Source organism: Rhyacophila brunnea, unplaced genomic scaffold, assembly GCF_057557595.1.
Source record: "Rhyacophila brunnea isolate RB1 unplaced genomic scaffold, BYU_Rbru_1.0 scaffold_13, whole genome shotgun sequence".
In the NCBI taxonomy this organism is placed as follows: domain Eukaryota; kingdom Metazoa; phylum Arthropoda; class Insecta; order Trichoptera; family Rhyacophilidae; genus Rhyacophila; species Rhyacophila brunnea.
The window spans coordinates 22,048,476-22,072,231 of NW_028232785.1; the positions used below are offsets into that span (position 1 = coordinate 22,048,476).

At 34.5% G+C, this 23,756-nt stretch overlaps 1 long non-coding RNA gene across 1 annotated transcript; it reads right to left on the reverse strand.

Moving 5' to 3' along the window:
• Window positions 1-3,053: 3,053 nt before the first annotated feature.
• On the reverse strand, window positions 3,054-11,371 carry LOC147076927 (uncharacterized). The gene is made up of 3 exons (XR_015069732.1): window positions 11,231-11,371; window positions 8,430-8,585; window positions 3,054-5,578 (listed from the first exon to the last, which is right to left on the reverse strand). It is a non-coding gene; the product is annotated as an uncharacterized LOC147076927 (long non-coding RNA).
• Between the last annotated feature and the right edge of the window lie 12,385 nt (window positions 11,372-23,756).

Below are 23,756 nucleotides of genomic sequence, written 5' to 3' on the forward strand. Positions count from 1 at the left end.
ATAGGTACATCATTTGACTAGTGACCTCGGCTCTTGCAGTGATTATAATAAATGCTAGTTTGTTTATTCATTTAATTTCTAAGTTCATAACTAAAATGATAGGAAGAACATGTACCTAAAATAATCACAAAATACGTGTGAGTAAAGAATTGTTTTGATAAGGAATCTTAAAAATATACAAATGCATGCATACCTACCTAGATACATTTACGAAACAATTGATTTTGGTTAATATCTATAGTAAAATAACAATAATTCAGGTGTAAATAAACATGATTACTATTCGCCAGATGTTTGATAGTTTGGCAAGACACGAGACAAAGTTTTAATTTATTCGAATAGAAAACAGGATAAAGCAGGGAAACATCCATTACTATTAGCTAGTGTTGTTTTGACGCCTGACGATACTTTGGCAGGAAACACGACTTATTTCTAATTTTATTTATTCCAGTAGGAAATTCCAATAATCACTACATCACAACCAGAATTATTATAACAGTGTTGAATAAAGGCCCCACATCGTGAAGGGGGCCCCAGGCTAGGATCTTTGGCGAGCCTCCCTTCCTATCGCTAAGGATAAAGGCAATGTGATGCTCTACAGTAGCTTTTTCCAAATGGTGTACGCGGTAAAATTAATGTGTATGATTAGTGTTTTATTATATATTTTAATACACCCATTTGATTTATGGAGATGTCGATACTTTGAATAATAATAAGCCTGAAGGAAAATAGCGACGCAGGCGTCTTTTTTCTATACAAGAAAAAAATGTATGTGTGTTTATCTCATTTATCTGGTTGTCTCGCCTCGCCGGTCCCCTCCTGAGCCCGGCTCCCCAGGCTAGAGCCCTGTCAGCCTTGTGGGGGCCATGGTGTTGATATTGATCAATTCATACCTGCATAGCAACTTCATTCCAAGGTGACAAAATCATTAGGATTAAATCAGATTGCGGCATTACGGTAGTCAGTCAAAGCGGCGTCATCTGTGTGAATACCCAATGCATTTAAAAGGTTATTCATCAATCGCCTAAGTCGCATGCATCAATAAATTATACCTACACTGCATTGTAAACCTACTAAATCGCAATCATATTATGATATATTATGAGGATACATTTTGTAAGTAAGACTTGTCACCAGTATGTATTTTAGAATAACTAAGTTGTGAGGATCTATATGAAACGCACATTGCATTCATTAGGGATTTTCATCAGGACGTGTCATTTTATGTAAACCCGTTATAGGGCAAAGCATCTTTTCTTCATTTTAAACCGATCTCTATTATATTATAGAAGTATACAATCTATATATATATTATGGTATATACCTATCTAAAAACATTTTAATATAAAAAATTACCTAAAAAATATTTATCGGAATTTTAGAAAAACTGTACAATGATTTTACAAACAGTTTTTGTTGATTTATTTAATATAGGTAGGTACCTATTTCTTTTCGAATAAAACAAATAAATAATGGTAGAGGTAGGATTACATCTATTTATGGGATATTATTCAAATAATAATAATGCAAAGCTGTAGATTATATTGCTTACAAAAATAAGATGTCCGTTTTGGCTCTCTAGCCATGCTACAATAAGCACATCGATGGCTATTTCACTTTCCTATCCAATGAAGACAATCCATGGTATTCGCGAGTGGAGAACTACAAGGTTATAAGTGTTTGTCCTTGGAGAAAAAAAGAAACAATGAGGCAGCTTAGAATACTACTTCATTGTTGGGTTTGTTTTTTCAAGGACGAACACTTTGAACCTTGTAGTATTAAGCTCGCGTATTGTTATTTGCGTTTCGACGGTGATGAATATTTTTATTCCAAAATTTCCAATAGTTCACCTGTGCTACGATGCTTTTGAAAAGCAGTTGAGTCTTCGGTTTTTTCCCGATCACTTTTTGATTAGGTACTAACACCGACAGAACTGTCTGCCTTCAGCAAACGGCCCCTCTAGGGTACGAAAATACCGGATCATCGCCCTCCAGTATATTAGTCAGCTGGTCTTATATACTCTGTCTGAATATTTCAAAAGACTACATTACACCGGAGGCTTGACAGGACAAAAATCAGCATTAACCTCCGGATCCAGAGATAAATTTTGGAGGGTCCGTATGCACAAGATCGGGAGTCGCAATTTTCCTCCGACAAAACTCCGTTGGTATTTAAATGTATTTGCATGACCGACAATTAAAATACTTCCTGAAATATATAATATTAAATTCAACTCATTTTAATATTTTATGGATATCAACAATCGCTGCTAAAATACAGAATCTGCTGTTAAGCAAATACAAACTATTTTGAATAAAATAAATAAATATGAAAACTGATATACAAGCATTGAAATATAAGGTAATGAACCTTTTCTTTCATTCCATTTCCAATGCATTTAAATGTTTTTTCACCATAATGTGTCATTTTATGCAATTTCTTGCAACCTGACGACTAACATAAGTAATTAGAAACTTTACGACAGCTTCACCAGAATGAGTTAATTGATGTCTCTTCATAACTGAATTTGCACATGAATTTTTGGAGACCTCGCACACTTGAATGGGTTTTCTCCAGAATACGTAATTTTATGCAATTTCATGATACCTGATAGTGCACACGACTATTGCATACGTCACATTTAAATGGCTTTTCACTAGAATGAGTCATTTTATGCAATTTCATGTTACCAGACGATACACATGAGTAATTATATACCTCATATTGAAATGACTTTTCACCAGTATGAATGATTTTATGATAGTTCATGCTACCTGACCTTGCGTATGAGAAATTGTATTCCTGACACTTGAATGGCTTTTCACGAGAATGACCCACTTTATGAAATTTCATATTACCCGACGACATACATGTGTAAATAAATACCTAGCATTTAATTGGCTTTTCACCTGAATGAGTCATGTGATTTCATGGTACGTGACAACCCACATAAGGAATTGTACATTGAGATATCCCGAGCTCCGAGCTAGCTCAGGGTATTGCTTGAACTCAGGATTTACAAAAATTAGATAATAAAAGTCTTTATTTTTTTTGTAAGCACGTGGCTTTCTATTCAATGGTTTTTTTTTACAAGAAAGAAACTTATGTTAAACAGTGACATGTTTTTATTATTATCTTTTATATTGTTTCTTAATTAACTATATTTCAATAGCATTTATATTCTAATAATAAATGGCCGACATTAGTTTTATTTTTGACGCCACAGTTTGCGAACTCAACTTTACGTGTGCTCGTGATTACGATTTTTGTTTTCGATTGACTTTTAAATGTTTTAGAACGGTACAGCTATTGCAAAAGAACTTTCATGCTAACTCTCTTCCAGTCTTACATCTTTTACATCCATCTCTTTTAAACTCATAAAAAAATCTTCCATAGATTTACAAGCTATTCCTATCACAAAATTATTTACAATAATTTTAATGCTATGAAACTTTAATATATTACTTAAAGCTATTGGTTTAAAATTTTATATCTAGGTACATATTATAATTAGTATTGTAAATCTAACATATTTCTTTTTATCCAGAGAGCCAGGTGATACGTCATAAGCCTTTCCTATTCTGTTAATTGACTATGTAGCCAAGTTGCACGTTTAGGCCTACAAAACTTTATTGCGGCTCCCCATTAAAGAGGGAAAGTCCAGGAATATGTCAATATCTCACACTTGAATGCACATGCACATGAGTATTTGCATTCCTCACACTTGAATGGTTTGTCTCCGGAATGAGTCATTTGATGCAGTTTCATGCTAGCGCATTCCTCACACTTGAATGGCTTTTCACAAGAATGAGTCATTTAATGCAATTTAATGCTTGCTGACGTTGCACATGAGTAATTACATAGTTCACACGTGAATGGCTTTTCACCAGAATGAGTCATTTTATGCAATTTCATGTGATTTGACCTTTCACATGAGTAATTGCATTCGGCTTTTGACAGAATGAGTCATTTTATGCAATTTCATGCTACCTGACGTTGCACATGAGTAATTGCATTATTCACATTTGATTGGCTTTTCACCAGAATGAGTCCATTTATGTACTTTCAAGTCAAATAACCTTGCACTTGAGTAATGACATTCCTCACATTTGAATGGCTTCTCACCAGAATGAGTCATTTTATGTAATTTCATGCTACCTGACGTTGCACATGAGTAATTGCATTCCTCACACTTGAATGGCTTTTCACCAGAATGAGTCATTTTATGCAATTTCATGCTACCTGACGTTGCACATGAGTAAGTACATTCCTCACACTTGAATGGCTTTTCACCAGAATGAGTCATTTTATGCAATTTCATGTGATTTGACCTTGCACATGAGTAATTGCATTCCTTACACTTGAATGGCTTTTCACCAGAATGAGTCATTTTATGCGATTTCATGCTACCTGACTTTGCACATGAGTAATTGCATTCCTCACACTTGAATGGCCTTTCACCAGAATGAGTCATTTTATGCAATTTCATGCTACCCGACGACACAGATGCGTAATTACATAGCTCACATTTGAATGGCTTTTCACCAGAATGTTTCATTTTATGTGTCTTCATGTTACCAGACTTTGCACATGAGAAACTACAGACTTCACATTTGAATGGCTTTTCACCAGAATGAGTCATTTTATGCATTTTCATGTGATTTGAACTTGCACTTGAGTAATTGCATTCTTCACACTTGAATGGTTTTTCACCAGAATGAGTCATTTTATGCAATTTTATGCTACTGAACGTTGCACATGAGTAATTGCATTCCTCACACTTGAATGGTTTTTCACCAGAATGAGTCATTTTATGCGATTTCATGCTACCCGACGACACAGATGCGTAATTACATAGCTCACATTTGAATGGTTTTTCACCAGAATGTTTCATTTTATGTGTCTTCATGTTACCTACGTGTACACATGAGTAGTCACATTCCTCACATTTGAATGGCTTTTCACCAGAATGAGTCAATTTATGCAATTTCATGTTACCTGATTTTGCACACGAGTATTTACACTCCTCACACTTGAATGGCTTTTCACAAGAATGAGTCATTTTATGCAATTTTATGCTACGTGACAATGCACATGAGTAATTGCACTTGTCACATTTAAACTTTTTTTCAACTGAATGGGTCATGTCTTGACTCTTCATGTGACAAAATCGTTTCCATGAGTAATTACTTTTAACACATTTAAACAGCCTTGATTCGGAATTACTCATTTTCGCTAATGTGTTTTCATGTAATGATTTATGAAGTTTCATTTGGTCGAACGATTGAAAAAAATCAAAACAGATACTACACACGAAATTTTTTTTATAAAACGATTTTTTTTCCAATTCTATAACAGCCTCTAACACTTCAGGGGTTTTCACATTCGATTGAAAAATATCACCTCTTGCAATGCAGCAGATTACGTTTATATCTCCAAACCTTTCATTGTAATCCAGGACATCTTTCTTAATATCATGTTCGTCGATCAGGTCTTCCCAAGGATCTTGGATATCAGTATTCTCCGACAACGATTTGAGACCCGCAATGGTGGTCGTTACTGAGTTTCCGGGGACAAACTAAAAAAAAAACCATTTTCAAAGAGTAATCAGTTGGTGCGACGATATTATAATTATAAAATAACACCATTTGAAGACTTGCGACCAAACGTTACACTAGAAAACTTTAATAAAAGAATGTCGGCAAAACAAAAATGTGAAAGTCGCGAGTATACCCGCCCACAGCGTGCTAAGGAAAATATAATTCGACCTTTGCGGAAGAGAGTTGTACACTCAAGTGCAAATGCCTAAAAAGTGGCATTGCAGATTGGGTATTTTGTGACTAGGGATTCCAATCCCGAATCCCCGAATTTTGGGATCCCGATTTATTTTCGATACCTATGAATCCCAGGATTGGTAAACAGAATCCCGAAACTTTCGGGATTGATTATTTTTATCAATTTTTATGAAAAATAAAATAAAAATGAAAATATAACAAAAAAAAATCTTTTAATAACATATAAATACATTGTTATTTTTTCATAAACAAATAAGGATGTTAGCCACTTGGACTATAACGCCGTGGGACCCAGGTTCGAAACCTGGGTCTGGCAAGTACACATAGATTGAACTTACACATTATTAACAATAAATGTTTTTCAGAGTATAAATCATACTAAATTATTTTTGACCGATTTTATCTTTGTTATTTGTGTATATAATTTTTTTTATTTCAACTATTGAAAAAAAAGCATATCCCGGGAACCCGGGATCGTCAATTTGTAATTCCGAAATCCCGGGATCAAGGTTTTGGCTCGGGATTGGATTCCCTACTTGTGACTATATTGTACCTATGACTACCATTGTTCCATGATGTAAAATACGCGTTTCATAATCTATCTTGTTAAGAGGATTTTTTGTGTAGGTATGTCATGAGTTTTCGTATTTCGAGCGAGTTCTGATCGTCCATTAGTGTATTTAAAGTCTCAGGATTTATATCACTTGATCCGTCTACTCGCATTATCCCGTTTAACGATCCTACTTTTTAAAACCACTTATAATGACGCATCTAAAATAAATAGTCATGTTCACCAAATATCCGCAGGAAGCAGATACATTTGCTTATCCGCCCAAAAGGGTATACATGCGGAAATCATTAATTTATGTGATCATAATATCACATATTTTTTCAGACACACTAAATTCGTTTTCCCTCTCACACACAAACTGGCTCGTAAAGAAATTTTGACAAAAAAAAATAATATATTTAATATAATAAACTCTTGCAAATACCTACATAAATATTAAAGGCAGAACTGTATATTTGGCACACCAGCTTATCAGGGACAAATCTCAAGGAATCAAAACCAAACCAACGAATTAATTGTAATTTACTTTGCTTAATTGGGACAGTAAATTTAAGATCACCACACATGCCGGAATCATTATTGAACTGACTCATAAAAATATCAACAGAGTTGATTACAAGACAGGAATTTATAGCAAAAAACCAATTTTATAGTCACTCTTTTACAACGTGTGTCATCAAAAGTTGACTAGAATTATTGTCCGTAGTCTTCTATAAATTCAATTTTCAGGAACTTTTCCATACAAATAATTCTCGAAGCAAGCTTACTAAAATCTATCTATCATTTTAATAATATATAAAATCAAATTCGAGCCTAAAATCATTATCGGTAATAGATAATTCAATTCTAAAGCCAATCAGCATAAAAGCAAGCTGTAACCAGTAAGTATCTTAGGATTTGTTTTAAAACTTAAAGCAAGCGAGCCATATATCGTGGTTTGCTGCCAAAAGTAGGTAAGTCAATAAATGAGGTATTTAGAGTGAACAATGGATTATGTGTCTATATATTATACATGCATGTACCTATGCTAGAAAAAAAATCAAGGTCACCTGATTATAGAACATGCAAATAAAGCACAAAGATTTTAGTATTTTGTCTGATTTTAGAGGGCGTATCAAAATTCAAAATAGGAATAACTCTTTATTATGATTTCGAAACATGCCAACTTTTTGGGCTAACGCCATGAATAAAAGAATTAAAGCCTTTTTTAACTATCAGTCTTCAGCAATTCGCGTCAAATGTAAAATCCTTAATTATTAACTATTGAAGTAAACTAAATTCAAAACATGCAATAAATTTTAGTTCAAGTTAATAATAATAAAAAAATAACATGTAAATAGAATTAAGATTATGTATTATTTGATGTTCGATTCAATGTATAGCTTAAAATAATAATATCTTAATAAATAATAAATTGAATTCAGCTGCGAAGCGATTGACAACCAGAGAAAGCCGCGTATGAGAAAGATAAGAATAATACGTTTATTACATGCACGAAGAGTATTTTTGTCCGTGGACAACTCTAACGGAGTTTTTAATGTTGTTTCCGTTTCAAATATGCTCATAAAATGCTTTAAAGTATCAAGGAATGTGGTTTTAAGTCTTAAACCACAAATGCCTACAGATCAATCAGAATGTCCTTAACCAGCGATTACAGTGGTACAAAAGTAAGTAAAAATTAGATTCCAGACAGTTATGATGGACGTCTTTCAAATTGAATAGTTTAAATCTTGAATTTCAGGGGGAAATTAACATAATACATGAGAAATAGCTGCATAAAGGTTTTCAAAGCAAAATAGTTTTGATAATAAGGCTTCAAAATCATGTAAATTGATTATCTACATCGTTTAAGGAATGTCCAGGATCATGCTTCGAAAATAGCATAAAAGCTCCATTTCGACGTACGCTGAGCATGTGGGCCGTTAAAACACGTAAAAAAATAAGGATGTTACATTTTCAAGACACAATTTTACGCGCTTATGGACAGGACACGCCTACAGTAGAGCAACTTTTCTTTGAATCCTATCATAGTTCGATATAAGTACGTATTTGACAAAACTAACCTGAAATGCGAGACTATCAGTGTCGGGAATCTCTTGTTTCATATAAATGCTGGTGTCCGGAGTGTTTGGGCGCTCTCCGGCTACATTGCATCTATTCTCCCCTTCCGCGTCTGATTCGCTTACATCTGGTTCGGCTTTGACATCCATTTTACGTACCTATTTAACACGGAAATGATTAATTTTTATTCCCATGCATTACAAAGCGAAAACAATGACAATGTCGCCAACTGGAAATAAAATCATAATATACATGATACATTTTGCAAACCACTCAGCAGTGTTGCCATCGTTTTGGCCTCTAAACTGATTAGACTCAGCTTTTCTTTCGTATGAATTGCTATATTTATCAAAATCAGTGATAATATCTGAGGCATAATGTAGGAAGTGCCTGTGTCATATATATCAATTATTATATTAATACTATCGAGTGAAGGTGCTTGATGGAATTTGAATTTAAATTCTAACGGATTCAAGATCTGTAGTATTCCATTAATGTCGTTTTTTGCGACCCGGGTTTCGCCTTTCGGCATCTTCAGGCGCCGTGTACACTCACCAAAGGTAAACTCGTCAATTATTGTTCATTACAAGAGACTGTTTATTTCTCGTCAACAATTAATATTATCAACTTTTTTAATACACATCTGGTTAAAAAAAATATAAATTGACAAGCTCAAGGCGAATAATCAGACAGTTTTTTTTTTTTTTTTTGAAAATACTGGGAAATGAGGAAAATAGGAATGACATAGGCACATCTTGCACCAAATACACAACAGTAATAATCAAGACATAGGCAGGTTAAGACACACTTTATACATGCAGTAAGCACACTAGACATAAGTCACCAACTGAAAATAAAATCATAGATAGACCATACGTTCCATAGATAATATCTGTACCTCAGAGGCAGACGGATGCAACTCCATTTTTGGGGAAAATGATTTTTTTTTAAGATTCGTCATGCTAAAGGCTTTATTTATTAGAGGCAGAGAGATGGTAGTCCTAGTCCAAGATATGCATAGAATAAAGATGCAAGTGCCATACCTACCTTAGAGGCAGAAGGATGCAAATCCAATAATCCACTAAGATAAAATTCTCTCAAACCGTCTGCAATATGTATTAGACCAGAACCAGCCAGGAGAACGAGCTTTTGAGGAGGATACAGCACTATGGACCATATCAAAGTCATCAGAGAAATCAGAGCGGTAACAGGAATATAAGCTGCCGCTATCCATGGGTTTTATAGACTATGAGAAAGGGTTCGATTCTATTAAGAAATTTTCAATACTCGATGCACTCAGAAATCAAGGAATCCCCGGGCGCTATATAAATATTTTCAATAATATATACAGTAGCGCAACAACATCTCCATAAACCATCGCGCATTTTCTATCAGCAAAGGAGTCCGACAAGGTGATACAATCTCACCTAAACTATTTACAGCTACACTTGAAGACTTATTTAGAGAACTTGACAGGAATGACGCGGGCCCCCATAAATGGAGAATACGTGAGTCATCTGCGCTTTCCCGATGACAATAAATAGTGGTTTGCAAGACTCACAAGACCCCCAAAGCAGAATGCAGGAACTCGATGAAGTAAGCAACAAAGTAAGCTTGAAAATAAATGTGTCAAAGAAGAAAGTCATGTTCAACTGCTTTGCGGGCCAAAAAGAGATCCTCATCAATGGCATTCAGCTCGAACAGGTGAAAAACTACATCTATCTGGCACAACAAGTGTCTATAGATGGATGTATATTTGATGAAATTGTTCGCAGAGTAAAGCTTGGCTGGAGTGCTTTTGACCGCCTGAATAATTTCTTCAAAAATGACCTACCACTGAGCCTAAAGTACAAAGTGTTCAACCAGTGTGTACTTCCCGTAATCACATGCGTGTGAAACATGGACCCTAAGTAAAAGAGAAATCCGGAAACTTAGAGTAGCACAACGTGGAATGGAAAGGTGCATGCTGGGCATAATGCAAACGGACAAAAAGAAGAATGAGTGGATAAGGGAACAGACAAGGATTAATGATGGGATACAGTTTGCTAAAAACCTCAAATGGAAATGGGCTGGACGCATAAGTCGAAGAAAGAACAATCGTTGGACAAATTTATTCATCCAGTGGTATCCAAGAGGTACAAAACATCCGCAAGGTAGATCTAGAGGCCGCCGGATCGATGAAATGATAAAGTTCTGCGGAAAAACTTGGCAACGCAACGCACAGGGACGAGAGAAGTGGAATCAACTTGGAGATTAGCGAGGCCTTCATCCAGCAGTGAATAGATTCAGGCTGGTGATGATGATGAATACATCGTGTTTTGTGTTTTGCTTTGTTATATTTATACCTATAATTTTTTTTAACTTATAATTTGTTTTATTTTGGCTAGGTAAATAAGATAAAAATCCACATTTAACAAAATATCTTTAGAGGCATAAGGATGCAAATCCACACTACGTTTTTTATTTTATTTTTTTAGATATAAAATTGTATTATATTTATTTCATTCTTACATATTCCAGAAGTACTTTAATTGAATTAGAATAAAAAAAATAATGATCATTATATGTATATTTTCTTAGAAGTTATGAACATTCGTTTAAAATAAAAATTGTTTTTTGGCTCTCCTGAACAATTGGGTATTTGGCACTTGCATCCGTCTGCCTCTGAGGTACAGATATTATGCATTTGCACACCACTCGGCGGTGCTGCCATCGTTTGTAGCAAAATTTGAGTGTGCGATAGAAGAAATTCAAATAATAAACTATTTCCGCAAAAATTAGTGTGGTAAAAAAAAACACTTACTTGATCGATTGGTCCATTATATACTGTGTATGAACTTCCAGGTTGGGGATTTTCATTGCTGAACTGATACGTTGAGTCATTAAAATCCTCTTCTTTGATTTCAGGTACTTCAGATTTGATATACGACTCGACTGGAAGGTTCTGAAAAAAAAATATTTTATTATCAGATAACGAATACAATGATCAAGTTAATGTGAGCTTAAATCTTCAGAAAGGTTATTAATTCATAATGAACTTGGAGCAAGAACTTCCAGGTTGGGGGTTTTCATTAATGATCTCGCGCTTCGAATCTTCAAAGAATTCTTCAACAAGTTGAAAAATATTCTCAGATTTGATAAATATCTCGCTGACTGGAGGATTCTAAAAATAAAAACAATATATAAGTATTTCTCAAAAGTACCTATAATCGTTCCTTAATTCGTCGCCCTTTATAATAAGTCACCCCAAAGCAATGCTAAGGATTGCTGGTTTGCCGGTTTCACTGTGACCGTTGGCCGGCTCGCACATCAAAACTCGTCTCGTCTCCAACGTGTTGAATACGTCAATGTGACGTCATCGTTATTCACAAACATACGTTGATTGGTCGAATGCGTCTTTTTAGTTTGAAAAAAAAAATTTCTAGTGCTGCTATCAACAGATCGCACGCCTCTCGGACTGCGAGTGGAAGACGACAGAATGCATACGAACAACTACGAATTGGTCATTCCTATACCTGCTCGCCGGTCGCCGCATCCAAATATATATATACATTTCACATAGGTTACATGCGATTGTCGCTAAGTAGATGTGCGCGGTCTTCTAATGCGACATCGGATCGACGTTCCTATAAGGTTTGATTTATGGCTGTGCGGCAGACGAGCGAGTTTAGATGTGAGAGACGGCTATTATACACACTTATTATTAACCCGGTCAGAATATTCATAGAAAATTATAATTTAGGGACATATATGTAATATGTTTCGTGCGAAGACTGCCTTAGCACTGGCACAAATCAATCATGTTTCGTATTCGAAATGGCCATTGTACCCAGTAATAAAAAATACTTTTAAGAAGTACAAGATGGCTGCATATGTATTTACATTTAATTTAAATTGACTGATTGGTAGATCTAGACTGTAAAAAACTTGTGCGCACCTATTCTATACACAAGATTCCTATCGAGGGTATTTTATCATATTTATGTAAGTACCTATTGAGGCGGTTAATTGGGTTAGGTTAGGTAGAGTAGATACATAAAATATTTCACCGTGACACAGTTCGCCGTGAGCTTATCGGAAAGAGGTGACAGTATACTATACGGTTTCCAATTTTATTAGATTCAATATGAAGGTACCTATTAAATTCAATTGTCATGGCTGATTTTAGCAAAATTCAAGAATGAAAACGTAACAATTTATAACCTAATATATCGGCTATTTTCAAAATTTGTTTGCTGCTGGCTTCCTGGGAAGTGTAAACCGACAAGAGCCGTGTTTTATTTAGACATGAATTAAGTCAGAACCTATTTACTATACGACCCAAAGAGGTTGGACGGTCTAAACGGCCATGTATTTCCTATACAACGTTTCCCTGTGAAGTGTGATTCGTCAAACTGCATACTACGTACCTACCTACAAGTTTCCATTATGTCAACCGTCTGAAATGTCAAAAAGTGTTATGTTTTAACAACACCTCTCTTAGCAGTGTTAACTTTTAGAGCGAGATACAGTTTTGAAGGCTTATTTATTCTAACAATTAATTATAAGACTCAATAGATAAATATGATAAACTAGGTACCCTCGATAGCAGCTTGTGTATCGAATAGATGCGATGAAGTAGGCATACTTCAGCAATGTAAAATGATTTTAACCCATTATAAATAGTGGAGCTGTTTTTTTTTCACCCAAACATTCGTAAATATAAGTAAGAGCCATTAGATGGGCTTTTTTTTAATCTATTACCAGTTCAGTAAAACTAACCTCAAATATGCATCTTTCATTGTCGGGATTCGCTTTCTTAACGTCTGGACTATTTGGAGACTCCAAGGGTACCTCAAACCAATGCCGCGGTTCTGCCACAGATCTGCCTTCATTTGATTCACGTTTGACATCCATTTTACGTGTTTAAATCGAAAATATATTGTCAATGGCCTAGGTATAATTGCTCTCATCCGTGACGTTTAAGACTTACTAGGGCTGTCTAGATTTGTCAATACTTTTTCACCAATACTTGGATCGTTACTTTTATTCCGATATGATATCGACACCACTCCTACCTACCTCAAACAGAATAATAAATCATTGATGAATCAAAACAGCCTTTTAATTATAAAAAAAAATATAAATAGTTGTGAACAGATTCTTCTTCATTAATTTTATGAAGACAGCCAAAAGTAATATGTAGGTAGGTAATAATATATATTTTTTAATGATAAGGTAATGATCACGTAAAACTGCGTTAAATGACGTGATGCCAAGTTACCTTTAAATCTTCAACCAGGGCTCGAAATGGACCGGAGCGCCGTTCCTGTTCGTAAAATCGGAAAAATTATCACTCAGTCTCGTGGAAAGAACAACTTGACCGTCTGGGAATTGCGGATATATATTTGAGAATGTCGACGAATTGAAAGGTGCCCTTGCGGTGGGTAGGATGGAAGAGATTGGCAGAATTGTAAAGTGCTAACAGGATTGGAGCGAGGGCCTGGTCGACGAATCTTTTAGATGAGAAGATGCGAAATGACAGTCAAAGCTTCTGTAAAATCAACAACAACAATCGTCCACGGCCTGACGCCACATAGGTACATCCTTTGACTAGTTAACTCGGCTCTGGCAGTGATCATAATAAATTCTAGTTTGTTTATTCATTTAATGTCTAAGTTCATAACTAAAATGATAGGAAGAACATGTACCTAAAATAATCACAAAATACGTGTGAGTAAAGAATTGTTTTGATAAGGCATCTTAAAAATAAACAAATGCATGCATACCTACCTAGATACATTTACGAAACAATTGATTTTGGTTAATATCTATAGTAAAATAACAATAATTCAGGTGTCAGTAAACATGATCACTATTCGAGACAAAGTTTTAATTTATTCGAATAGGAAACAGGATATAGCAGGGAAACATCCATTACTATTAGCTAGTGTTGTTTTGACGCCTGACGATACTTTGGCAGGAAACACGACTTACTTCTAATTTATTCCAGTAGGAGATTCCATTAATTACTATATCACAACCAGAATTATTATTACAGTGTTGATCATGGGCCCCACATCGTGAAGGGGCCCCCAGACTAGGATCTTTGGCGAGCCCCCCTTCCTATCACTAAGGATAAAGGCAACGTGATTCTCTACCGTAGCTTTTTCCAAATGGTGTACGCGGTAAAATTAATGTGTATATTAGTGTTTTATTATATATTTTAATACATCCATTTAATTTATGGAGATGTCGAGTATTGATACTTTGAATAATAATATGCCTGAAGGAAAATAGCGACGCAGGCGACTTTTTTTTCAATACAAGAAAATTTTTTATGTGTGTTTATCACATTTATCTGGTCATCGCGCCTCGCCGGTCCCCTCCTGAGACCGGCTCCCCAGGTTAGAGCCCTGTCAGCCTTGTGGGGGCCATGGTATTGATATTGATCAATACATACCTGCATAGCAACTTCAGTCCAAGGTGACAAAATCATTAGTATTAAATCAGATTGCGGCATTAAGGTAAACAGTTAAAGCGGCGTCATCTATATGAATACCCAATGCATTTAAAAGGTTATTCATCAGTCAATAAAGTATATCTACACTGCGTTGTAAACCTACTAAATCGCAAACATATTATGATATATGAGGATACATTTTGTATGTAAGACTTGTCACCAGTATGTATTTTAGGATAACTAAGTTGTGAGGATTTATATGAAACGCACATTGCATTCATTAGGGATTTTCATTAGGACGTGTTATTTTATGTTATTAACCCGTTAAATTAGGGCAAAGCATTTTTTCTTCATTTTAAACCGATCTCTATTATATTATAGAAGTATATAATCTATATATATTAAGTTGGGTTAGTTACACCATTTATAACTCGAGAACGGCTGGACCGATATTTATGATCTTTAATTTGTTGGATTTGTCTCCGCCCCGAATAGCAGAATAACTATTAAAACATCGGATAAATCACGGAAAAAAAATATGAAGACAATTCATTTTCTCATACATTTTGACATTTTGAACAATGAACCTCGCGCATTCGAAAATAAAAGAAAATTACGAACACAGTTACAATTACAATTACAGGTTGGGCGTTTTCATTAATGATATCGTGCTTCGAATCTTCAAAGATCTCTTCACCTAGTTGAAAAATATTCTCAGATTTGATATATATCTCGTTGACTAGAGGATTCTAAAAATAAAAACAATATGTCAAAGAAAGCGTTTCTCAAATGTACCAAGTAATATTTTTAATCGTTCCTTCATTCGTCGCCCTTTATAATATGTCACCCCAAAGCAATGCTGAAAGAGTAAAGATTGCTGGTTTCCCGGTTTCACTGTGACCGTTGTCAAAACTCGTCCCGTCTGCAACGTCGCGAAGACGTCGATGTGACGCCATCATTATTCACAAACATATGTTGATTGGTCGAATGCGACTTTTTAGTTTGAAAAAAAACATGTGCAAAAAAACAACAACAAAACAACATAAAAAAACTAGTACTGCTATCAACAAATCGCACGCCTGCGAGTCGAAGATGCCACAACGCATACGAACAACTACGAATTGGTCATTCCTATACCTGCTCGCCGGTCACCGCATCCAAATATATATCCAAGTTTCAAAAGGTTACGTGCAAGACCTGAACAAAAACGATGCATAAGTGCGAGTGAGAAAGTATTCGGCACCCTTATAATCTCTGCGACATGCGCTAGAGTAAGATAAAAGGTTTACAGATGTAAGAGATGGTTTGATAAAGTGAAGCCGCCAAATCTTAGTTTGTTGCTTAACTAAGCGTCGATAACCGTGTTGCTAAAATTGCTATTTTTTGTGTTAAACATAAAGTCAGTGGTAAATATTTTTAGTTAATTAAGTAGAAAAGATGGTTCTGTGTGTTGTAATAAAATGTGGTAGCCGTACTGATAAGCAAGAAGATTGTATTACGTTTCATAGGTAAGTTGATACATATTCGTGATAATATATTTGTATATTATTATGCAGTTTAATATCAAGTGACCTAGTGTTTCTTGAAAATAACAAAAATTACGATATCTTTACCCAATGGTTGCATTTTGACCGCTTAAAAATACTATGTAACGTAAAAAAAATAGAAAATTATATTATAATTCTGAGCGTCTAGTGCGAGCATTTTGGGCGAGCACTAGTGAAATGGTCTACGGTCTCAAAAAATTGTATACGAATTCGTTCGCTCGCCTACAAACCAAACACACGGCACGCAGCTTCATTTTGCAATGCAATTGGTGGCGTCTAGATGTATCTATAGTCTAAGGTTACGTGCGATTGTCGCTAGGTAGATGTGCGCGGTCTTCTAATGCAACATCGGATCGACGTTACTATAAGGTTTGATTTATGGCTGTGCGGCAGACGAAGCAAATTAAGATGTAAGAGACGGCTTATATGATTAACTAGTTTATATGAGTATATCACGGTTTATCGGTATTATATAACCCGGTCAGAATACTTATAGAAAATTATAATTTAGGGACATATCTGTAATAATATTACAGTATGTATCGTGCGAAAACTGCCTTAGCACTACCAAAAATCATAAATGTTTCGTATTCGAAATGGCCATTGTGCCCATTAATAAATAATAGTTTTAACAAGTACAATATGGCTGCACATTTATTTATAATAATGGATGGAATGAACTGATCGGTTCATCGACACGGTAAAAGACTTGTGCACACAAAACTTTTAGCAAGTACAAGATGGCTGCATATGTATTTACATTTATATTTTAATTGACTAATACGGTGCGGACGGTAAAAAACTTGTGCGCATCTATTCTATACACAAGAGGGAGGGTATTTTATCATATTTATGTACCTATTAAGGCGTTTAATTAGGTTACATGTAGAGCCAGTGGCGCGCCCAGGATTTAATATTGGGGGGGGCGGGGCAAGGAGAAGAATGTAAATTAGCACCATAGGCTCTTTTCCTTCTTCACAGCGTAATTTCTCGTTTATTGCTCTTTTGTCTATTGCACTCGGTGTACCTACACCATGATCCCCACATCCTGAAACGGGCCCTCAGGCTAGGATATTTGGCTGGCCTCCTACATACCGCTAAGATTAAAGGCAGTGTGAAACACTACATTAAAGTTTTTCAAATTGTATTTTAGTTCAAATTTAGGGTAATTATACAGTGAATAATTGGCGATTTTTAATACATCTACTTCAATAATGGAGCTGTCGAGTATCGACACATAATAATCATAAAATATATTGCACAATTATATAATTGAAAATGTTCATTCATTACTATTAAAGCTAATTTATTATGTGTGTTAATCTCACTTATCTGGTCAACCCGACACGCCGGTCCCCCCAGGCTAGAGCCCTGTCAGCCCTCCCCAGCAATGACCTACACCACTCCGGAATTCAGGTGGACACCGAGAATTTTTTAACAGTTACATTGGGGATTCAGTTTCTAATAAAACCTGACATTAGTGTTTCGAAATTTTTGTGTTAGGAATAATAATCTAAGAAATTTTTCTAAAAAGGGTACTGGAGAACTACAAATCATTTTTTTGCCCTGTCTTTATTTGTCTAAGCCCAAATGTATAGTTTATTGGCTTTCAATTTCAATGGTTAGCCATGAGCTTTCTATCGGAAAGAGATGACCGTATACTATACGGTCTCCAATTTCATTAGATTCAATATGAAGGTACTTAATTCAATTCTCATGACTGATTTTGGCAAAATTCTTGAATTCAATAATAAAAACCTAATTAATAATCCAGTATATCGGCTATCTTCAAAATATGTTTGATGCTGGCTTCCTGTAAAGTGTAAACTGTCAAGAACCGTGTTTTATTTAGACATGAATTTTATGTCAAAACCTACCTACTATACGACCCAAAGAGGTTGGACAGTCTATACGGCCATATTGGCAAAATTCTTGAATTCAAGAATGAAAACCTAATTAATAATCCAGTATATCGGCTATCTTCAAAATATGTTTGATGCTGGCTTCCTGTAAAGTGTAAACTGTCAAGAACAGTGTTTTATTTAGACATGAATTTTAAGTCAAAACCTACTTACTATACGACCCTAAGAGGTTGGACGGTCTAAACGGCCTTATATTGTAGTATGCATGTAGTGTATCACACTGTGAAGTGTGATACGTCATACTGCATACTACGTACCTACATACAAGTTTCCATTAAGTCAACCGTCTGAACTGTCAAAAAGTGCTATGTTTTAACAACACCTCTCTTGACTGTGTTAACTTTTATAGCGAGATACAGTTTTGACGGCTAATTTATTGTAACAATTATAAGACTCAATACATAAATATGATAAACTACCCTCGATAGCAGTCTTGTGTATCGAATGGATGCGATGAAGTATACTTCAGCAATGTAAAATGATTTTAACCCATTATAAACAGTGGAGCTGAGTTTTTTTTTTACCCAAACATTCGTAAATTTAAGCTACGAGTACATCCATTAGATGGGCTTTTTTATTTATTTTATTACCTATAGTTCGATATCAGTAAAACTAACCTCAAATATGCAACTGTCATTATCGGGATTCCCTTCCTTAACGTCTGGGCTGTTTGGAGACTCTTTGGGTATCTCAAACCAATGCTGCGGTTCTGCCACGGATTTGCCTTCATCTGATTCACGTTTGACATCCATTTGAGGTGTTTAAAACGAAAATATATTGTCAAAGGATTTAATACTTTCCCCGTGACGTATAAGACTTACTAGGGCTGTCAAGATTTATCAATACTTTTTGACAGATACTTGGATCGTTACTTTTATTCCGATTTCATATCGATACCACTTTTACTTCAAACAGATTAATAAATCATTGTCGAATGAAAACAGGCATTCAATTATAATACAGTGTAAATATAAATAGCTGTGAAGAGATTCTTCCTCGTCAATTTTATGTAGGCAGCCAAAAGTATTAAGTAGGTACTAATATATTTTATAAGGATAATGGTATTTTAATTAATGGGAAAAATATTAACATTTATTATACGATATGCCAATGATACTGTGTTGATTGCTGATAGCTTAGAGTTTACACCAACAGGTAGAAAAGGTTAATGAGGTCAGTAATTCTTATGATTTAAAAATGAACCTCAAGAAAACAAAACTATTACTAGTATCAAAAATAGCGACACCAGACACCAATATAATTTTTGTCATTAACAGCGAACTAATCGAACGCGTGGCCCATAATAAATAAATATTTAGGTACATGGGTCAATGAGAAATGGGACCAGTCTCAGGAAATAAAAATTAGAATAAATTGAGATCGCAAGGTGGGCCTTTCTCAAAATGAGATGCCTCCGTAGCAATCGAGACTTTAACCTAGGTCTGAGACTGCGTATGGTACGTTGTTATATTCTCTCAATTATTTCTATGGAATGGAAGTATGGACGCTAAACCAAAGGATGTCACGGAGACTTGAAGCTTTCGAGATGTGGCTGTATAGACGCATCCTCAAAATTCCTTGGACTGACCAGGTGACAAATGTTGAAGTTCTCAATCGAATGGGGAAGGACTGAGAAGTTCTACGTAGTATCAAAACCAAGAAACTACAGTACCTCGGCCACATAATGAGAGGACGAAAGTACAGCATTCCCAACTTGTCATTCAAGGAAAGATCGTGTATTAACTTATAATCTTTTTTTATTGTATTAATAAATAATAATAGTACAAAACTTAAATCAATTAGAATTTAAATTCAAACTCCATCAAGTACCCTCGGTTGATAGTATTGATGATGGTATACCTACTAATATTTCAATCTATTTTTTATGAAAGGTGTTTTGAATTCATAACTACCAACTTTTTTTGAATATGTAATTGAATAATATGGTACTGTAGCGGCTAAATAGATAAATTATCAAAATTTTATTGTCAATTAATCGCAACTAATATATTATAACAAAAAAACAATAATTAATATAAATATACTTGTACCGATACAAGTACACAAGCACATACCTATCAATAGTAGTAGGTGGGTATTCATTATTCTCACTTCAATATATTATTATTAGTACCCGTTTCCATTTTAGTGTATCTATAGAAGATGACAGTGTCAACTAATAAAAAAATTAATTAAATAAGTACATACTACAAAATAAATAATAATAGTTTAGTTTACCGTATAGATATGGCGAGCCTTTCTTCTCGTGAAATACTTCTTCTCATAGCTGTGCTGTGTCACAACTTTTTATTATATTTTGTAAAACTGCTTACCTACCGAATGTATTAATAGTATTTACAACAGGTTTTTAGAATACTGCAAATATTCAAATTATTCAAAATATTATGTTTTTGTACTTAATCCTTTACTTAGTAGGTATCTAGGTAATAAGGTTTTTACCCTTTCTTCGTGTATTAACTTATAATCTTTTTTTATTGTATTAATAAATAATAATAGTACAAAACTTAAATCAATTAGAATTTAAATTCAAACTCCATCAAGTACCCTCGGTCGATAGTATTGATGATGATGGTATATAATAGGCTCAACAATAGGTAATTTTCAAAACGCTTTCGATATAAAACAGTCCAGCTCCAAAAGAAGCAATAGTGGGAAAATAAATGTAGGTATAATGCAATATTACGTACTGATTTTATATTGATTTATTTACCCTTGTACGCCACTGTAATGAAAGATAAATACTCTCGCAGCAGGGTGCAGTTTCAAAAAAAGGCGTTTATGAATCCCCTTGAAAACCGTGTTTTCTCTTGGACAGCATTGTCGAAATATTGACGCATTTGACACGCATTTAAAACGCAATCGGCTCGCAAATAAAACGCAAATAAAACGCAAACGTCGTTTGGCGGATGAATCCGAAACTTCGCTTTGCCGTGTGCGCGCAGCAAGTCGCAAGCATCAATAAAGTATACCTACACTGCATTGTAAACCTACTAAATCGCAAACATTTGATAGCAATATGTATATGAGGATACATTTTATACGTAAGACTTGTCACCAGTATGTATTTTAGGATATTATTTCACAAATTGTATTCATTAGGGATTTTCATCAGGACGTGTCATTTTATGTATACCCTTTACAGGGCAAAGCATTTTTTCTTAATTTTAAACCGATCTCTATAAATTTTATGGTACCTATCTAAAAAAAATCAATATAAAATAAGTAATATTTATCAGAATTTTGGAAAATCTGTAATAATTATGTAAGGTTTTTTAATCAACCACTGTCCGATGAGGTGTTTTTGTTGATTTATTTGATATATTTCTTTCCAAATAAAACAAATAAATAATGGTTGTAAATATTATAATATATTTAATCATTAGACAAGTTACAATTCAATTAAAAAAAATACATCTATTTATGTGATATTATTCAAAAACATAATAATGAAAAGCTGTACAAGCTGTACAAGATGTGCGATTTGGCTCTCCAGCCACACTATATTAAGCACATCGACAGCTCTTTCCCTTTCCTATCCAATGAGAACAATCCATGGTATTGTTTTTGGGGTTTCGTCGGCGATGATTATTTTTATTACAAAATTTCCAATAGTTCACCTGTGCTAAGATGCTTCTGAAAAGCAGTGAGTCTTCGGTTTTTTCCCGATCACTTTTTGATTAGTTACTAACACCAACAGAACTGTCTGCCTTCAGGCAACGGCCCCTCTAGGGTACGAAAAGACCGGATCTTATATACTATGGTGGTGGCTGGTCTTATATACTATGTGTGCATATTTCAAAAGACCAATTGACAGGACTGAAATCAGCATTAACCTCCGGATCTAGAGATAAATTTTGGAGGGCCGTATGCACAAGATTGAGAGTCGCAATTTTCCTCCGACAAAACTCCGTTGGTATTTAAATGAATTTGAATGACCGACAACTAAAATACTTCCTGGAGTATATAATATTAAATTCAATTCATTGTAATATTTTATGGATATCAACAATCGCTGCTAAAATACAGAATCTGCTGTTAAATAAATACAAACTATTTTAAATATTATAAATACATATGAAAGCTGATATACAAGCATTGAAATATAAGGTAATGAACCTTTTCGTCCTCTCCTTTACATTTCACATAATTTAGTTTTCGATAAACCTATCCTAAGGCGACGATATTTAAAAGGGTTTTCACCAGAATGAGTCAATTTATTTATTTCACGCTACCTGGGAATACCCGTTAGTAATTTAATGCATCAAATTTAAATGGCTTTTTTCCAGTATAAACCATTGGGGGATTTCATGTGACCTAAGGTTATACATAAAGTGGCTATTTATTTTTCCCCCAAAGCGGGACACCGAAAAAAGGTAGGTACTTATCCATTTCAGGCGCCTCATACTTTCACACAAGACAATTGACAAGATAGTAATGTTTTTTCATGTCATATTAGGTTACCTATTGCATTTATTTATCTAAAGAATATTGGTAGGTATGTTTGAGTAGGCACATACAAAGCTTGAGTTCTTATATATTTTTTAATAGTACATATTCTTTTATTTATTAATGAAAAGTAAAACATGAAAATTTATCTGATGTTATATTTTAAAAAGAACAAATTTAGTAGGCATATCTGGTGTTGATTTCAAAAACGAATGAAATTCTAGGCTGGATTTTTTCGAATTTACTTTTATAATTAACATTACTACATTCAACTATGTTTTTTCACTCGTCTACAACTTATTCATAAGAGAGAAGACGCTTTCTACTGGTGCATTAGTGCCGGGCAGATATAAAATATATTCAATAATTATACGAAAATTTTTGTGATCCAAATTATTGGTTGTGCAAGTGTTTGAAATACTCCACCCAATGAAATTCGGTTGAAACATTCCCAGTGTTCCATTCAGACACTCCCTGTATCTGTGAATTTGTAATGTGTAAGTGAATAGGTAATATTTATGTAACCTGGTCACAAGTTTCTTTTTTTTCGAAAATGGGACATTTTGGCGTCCCGACACGCCGCCTAAAAACGGGACGTCTGGTCACATAAGTTATAGTTAATATCATAATAGTTAAATGGCTTTTCTCAAGAACGAATCATTTTTTGTGATTTCATTGTTCATTTACACACAAGAAATAATTGCACTATGACATTTAAATGTCTGCTCAACAGAATGAGTGATTTTGTCTCATGTAACAAAACTGCTTGCATGAGCAACTAGGTACATTTAATGCATTTAAATGTTTTTAACCATAATGTGTCATTTTGCAATTTTTTGTAACCTGATGTTAAGCATTAGTAATTAGAAACGTGACATTTACATAGCTTTACCAGAATAAGTTATTTGATGTCTCTTGATAACTGAATTTGCACATGAAATTTTGGAGACC